We start from the raw sequence: 5,549 nt of genomic DNA, 5'->3' as shown, positions 1-5,549 counted from the left end.
CACCGTGTTAGTCAGGATGGTCTCGATCTCCTGACCTCGTGATCCGCCCGCCTCGGCCTCCCAAAGTGCTGGGATTACAGGCTTGAGCCACCACGCCCGGCCAATTTTTGTATTTTTTTTAAGAGATGGGGTTTTGCCATGTTGCCCAAGCTAGTCTTCAACTCCTGGCTCAAGCAATCCAACTGCCTTAGCCTCCCAAAGTTCAGAGATTACAAACATGTGTTGTCAAGTCCAGCCCTGTACTCTTCTTAATGGCTTACTTGGGGTTTCAGTGATGACAGGGTCATTATTGGGTTTCAGGAACCTTCCTTAAGCGGCTGAAACAATCTGTTGAGCTCTGCTTCCTCTTCCCTCTTCCAGGCTGAAGGAGCTGGAGGAGCTTGGGGCCTCCTTGGGAGAGGCCAGGGAGATTTGGTGATTAAGTGAATGGAATCTGCCCATTGTGGTAAAAATAGCGGAGTTGTGGTTGGTGGAGGCACAGAAGCCCGGCTGAATGGACCATGGGGTGTTCGGGAGTGAGGAAGTCCAGTTCTGACGATTTATTAAGGTGCACCCAGGAACCTTCAGAACAAAGACCCAAAGATGCAGGAAATGTTGTCCATTCTTCTGCTTAGGTTCAACAACCTATGGACAGCCATGTCGAAACAGGATTGGACAACAAAGGCTGATAGACTGAATGGCAAAACCCAGCCAGGCCTGTCCGTCTAGATTCTTCTTAGCCTCTCCAAGCAGCGTTCCTTTCTTCTGGGAAGGGGACAAGGCCCTTTCTGGAATGGGGGAGTCTCATGACCTACAGTTAAACAAGGTAAGTTAGGGGATTTCTTTTTATTTTATTTTACTTTACTCCAAGTTAAGGTATACAAGTGCAGAACGTGCAGGTTTGTTACATAGGTATACATGTGCCATGGTAGTTTGCTGCACCTATCAACCTGTCATCCAGGTTTTAAGCCCTGCATACCTTAGGTATTTATCCTAATGCTCTCCCTCCCCTTGCCCCTCAACCCCAAGACAGGACCCAGTATGTGTTGTTCCCCTCCCTGTGTCCATATGTTCTCATTGTTCAACTCCCACTTACGAGTGAGAACATGTGGTGTTTGGTTTTCTGTTCTTGTGATAGTTTGCTGAGAATGATGGTTTCCAGCTTCATCCATGTCCCTGCAAAGGACATGAACTCATCCTTTTTTGTGGCTGCATAGTATTCCATGGTGTATATGTGCCACATTTTCTTTATCCAGCCTATCATTGATGGGCATTTGGGTTAGTTTCAAGTCTTTGCTATTGTAAATAGTGCTGCAACAAACATACATGTGTATGCATCTTTATAGTAGAATGATTTATAATCTTTTGGATATATACCCATTAACAGAATTGCTGGGTCAAATGGCATTTCTGGTTCTAGATCCTTGAGGAATCGTCACACTGTCTTCCACAGTGGTTGAACTAATATACACTCCCACCGACAGTGTAAAAGCATTCCTGTTTCTCCACAGACTCGCCAGCATCTATTGTTTCCTGACTTTTTAATAATTGCCATTCTGACTGGCGGTTTTGATTTGCATTTCTCTAACGATTGGCTAACAAACATATGAAAAAAACTCATCATCACTGATCATTAGAGAATTTCTTTATGGCCAGTTTTTACACAGAAAGGCAGAGGGAAAGTTAGAGTTATATTTTTAGGTTTTATGGCTGGCTTTGGGGGAAGAGCTACGGATTCTATGACCTGCCTTGGGGAAAAGGGATTCTAGTTTTTATGGCTGGCCCTCAGGAGAGAACGGGACTGAGAAACAGGAGGGCAGGAGAAGGTCAGAGAAAAACTTTTGTTTTGGAGGCTGTTTCTGGGGCCCTCATTTTGGGCCCACAGCAATAACTGGGCCAGAGGAAGAGTGACGGGGGCTCACTGGACGGACTCAGTGCTGGCTTGTCCACCTGCAGAGCTCTTCTCCCCATGGACGCCGCCTACCCAGGAGGGCATTGTAAGTCCGTTTCACAGGTCAGGAAACCGAAGCTCAGAGAGGTTGTGCAGCTGCCTGTGGCCACTCAGCAGGCAAAGCCAGAGTTGTCGCCTGCACCAAGGCCACCTAAGCCCAAGGTGCCATCTCCCCCATGCAGCTCTCCTTTCCTGCCACTTAGCAGGGAACTTGAGAGTCCGGAGCTGGGGACTAACCCTGGGGCAGACACTGGGCAGCCGAGATGCTGGAAAATGCTTAAGGTTTCCTTTCATCACAGCCCAGTTCACAGCACCTCGTTTACCAATTGTGTTCTGAGAAAATAGCAACAACAGAAAGGCACCAATGAGGAGGCGGCTGGAGCTCTGGGCTGAGTCTGCGTTTCAGGATTCAGAGGCTGCACTGGGAAGAAGGGCCTGCCTTGGGGGCTGAAAGCAAATCCTAACTCCTACTGCATGTGATATAAAGGGTTACAAAATTAGGTATAAATGCATCTCTCTGAAGTCACTCTTCTTTCTGTGTGTATATATACAAATATTTGTATTTATTTATTATTTCTAAAAAATAATTGTATTTGCTGTTGTGTTTATTATTGTATTGCGTTTATTATTCCTTGTGTTTTATTGTATTGCATTGTATTATTTATCTATAGTGTTTACTATCTATTGTATTTATTATCTATTGTATTTATTATTGTATCTATTGTATTTATTATTCCTGAGTTTGTACTTATTATTTATATATTGGATTTATTTATTATTGTATTTACTATTACTGTATTATATTTATTATTTATTGTATTTGTGATTCCTAAAAGAATTTTTCGGAAACTCTGTATTTATTATTCCTAAGACAATGTTTATTGTATTTATCATTCCTAAATATTTTTATATTTATAATATTTATATATGATATATTTACATATTTGTAATATTTATATTAGATAATCACATATTTATAATATTTATATTGTATATTTACATATTTATATTATATATTTATACTATTTATATATTTGTATTTATATATTTATAACATTTATATATTTTTATATTATATTTAGTAACACTAACATTGTACTTATTATTCCTAAAGAAGTTTGGGGCAAGATTAACTTGATAGGATAAACCCAAGTACTACAATGCTGTTTTTTTGGCACCCAGAACTGGTATGCACATCCACCAATATTCTTTAGTCAAGTTCTGACTAAAGAATCTGACTTTAGTTCTGAAGTGGAGGTAAGAGGATAAGCCCAACCCTAGGTCTCTTGTATTTTAGAGCTTGCTGTACATATTGCTGTGAATACACAATACGATTTAACCATAGCATAGCAATTTAACCAAGGAGGTCAAGTTGTAGCAGGGATAAGAGTAATAACTTTTGGGCCAAGCACAGTGGTTCATGCCTGTAATCCCAGCACTTTGGGAGGCCGAGGCAGGCAGATAACGACGTTAGGAGTTCGACAACAGCCTGGTCAACATGGCAAAACCCCGTCTCTACTAAACATACAAAAATTAGCCAGGTGTGGTGGCGAGTGTCTATAATCCCAGCTACTCAGGAGGCTGAGGCAAGAGAATCGCTTGAATCCTGGAGGTGGAGGTTGCAGTGAGCCGAGATCGTACCATTGCACTCCAGCTGGGCGACAAGAGCAAGACTCTCAAAAAGAAAGAAAGAGGAAAAAAAAAAACTTTTGGTAAATAATGCCTAAACCTCACTTATTGATCTCCACCATGGGTCAGGCATCCCAAGGCCCTCACGAGTCTTGGTTGTCTTAATTAATTTAAGCCACAGAACTTGAGGTTGGCCCTGTGATCTTCTCCATCTTTAGAGGAAGAAGCTGAACTTTCTCTCCAAATTCCCTAGAGACATGCCACCACCCTTACACGCATATGAAATATTTTTGTCCTTATTAAAATTTGGTCCCTTATTAAAATTTCACTAGGAAAAATTACTCACTACGTTCCTTAGCCATAGATGTGTATGTAAAATGCATTTGCAGGGCCAGTGGCAACTGACAGCAACTGACATAGCCTGTAACTTACCAGATGTGAGATGTATAAATGAAGATGGCCATTGTCTGAAGTCAGAAGAATGGGATTAAAAAAAAAAGAAAACAAAAATCAGAGAAGTCCTACTGAAACTCAGTGAAAGCATCAACTACATTTTGCAAACTTCAAGGAGTTTCTGTCAGGTGCTAGGCTGCTGAGACCACAGTGAATTTGTGGCTTAAAGCAGACATACAGCCCTCCCCCCAGGGGAGGCAGCGTGGTGTGGGAAAGAAAGTCAAAGAAATGCTAGTAGAATGCCCTCCTCTCCAGGGTGGGCATGCAGGGGCGGCAGCCACGGGGGAGATGGGGCCAGTGCCCGCCTTGTCTTAAGGGCCTGCAGACACCCCAGCTTCAGATATGCAGGCACAGTCTTGGCTGCACCCAGAGGCCCTGGGGTGCTGACGTGAGCATTTCCTGGGACAGAGGAACCCCTTCTTGAACCCGCTGATACTTGCAGAGGTGGGCTCGACATGAGTCAGCTGTTCATGAGCACCTTTTGTGCCCAGGAACCAGCAGTCATGAGGATGCTTTGCTGACCAGTGAAGACCCAGTGTTTCCAACAGGCAGAATTCGGTGGCCCAGGCTCTTCTCCAATGGCCCCTTCACCACTGTAGTGAGTTCCATCTGCCCTCAGGGGCCCCCTTCCTGAATAAGAGATGCAGCTCACTCACATAGTGGGATGGGGATGCCCTCCCCTTGACAGGCAAAAGCTTGGGCATGAGCGTGAACTCAGCCATCCAGCCCCCTGAAGAAAAGACAGATGGAGCAGAAAACCATATTGTCATGATATCAAGGAAAGAGAAAAAACAGAATTCTAAAAATATTTACTCCAGGAAACAGATGTAAGGTTTCTTTTCCAAAATGAAAACATTGAATCTGCAAACCAAGTGAGGAAGAGAGGACGAGGACAAGCTGCGGTGGAAACGGAGCTGGTAGTCAGGTAAAGCATCCAAGGACACAAGCATCACAGCAGGATCATAGAGGAGTCAGCGACAGGGAGAATCTACGGGAACCCTTCAGACAGCGGACTTAGTGACACGGAGCTTAGGTTTGAGAGGCTTTTTCAGAGTACACCAAAAAAAAAAAAAAAAACCAACAACAAAACAAACAAACAAACAAAGGACCAGAGAAGTTAGAAGCAATCATTGGCAGAGCAGCAGCTTTGAAGAAAAGAGATTGGAAATTCAATCAGGAGGATGGGTATTCATGAAGAAAGAACATGACTAACAGGGAAGAAAAAATATTCAAAAATAAAAGAGGAAAACTTGGCTGAACTGAAGACAGATCTAAATCTGCAGGTTGAAGGGTTTGCTAGAGACCAGGCAAAAGTAATAAACATCAAAAGATAGTGGTGACACACTCTAATCGCTTGGATTCATGAGGAATGAGTGCCTACAAAGACATAAACAGCAGGCTGCCTCCCTGCGCTCCTCACCGCCTGCCCTCCTTGGAGTAGGGCCTCACCCTGCCTTCTCAGCATGCCTTGCCCTGCCTTGCCTTTTCTTGTCTTTTCCTTCCTTCCTTCCTTCCTTCCTTCCTTCCTTCCTTCCTT

Source organism: Mandrillus leucophaeus, unplaced genomic scaffold, assembly GCF_000951045.1.
Source record: "Mandrillus leucophaeus isolate KB7577 unplaced genomic scaffold, Mleu.le_1.0 Scaffold238, whole genome shotgun sequence".
In the NCBI taxonomy this organism is placed as follows: Eukaryota; Metazoa; Chordata; class Mammalia; order Primates; family Cercopithecidae; genus Mandrillus; species Mandrillus leucophaeus.
This window is presented reverse-complemented; position numbering follows the sequence as displayed.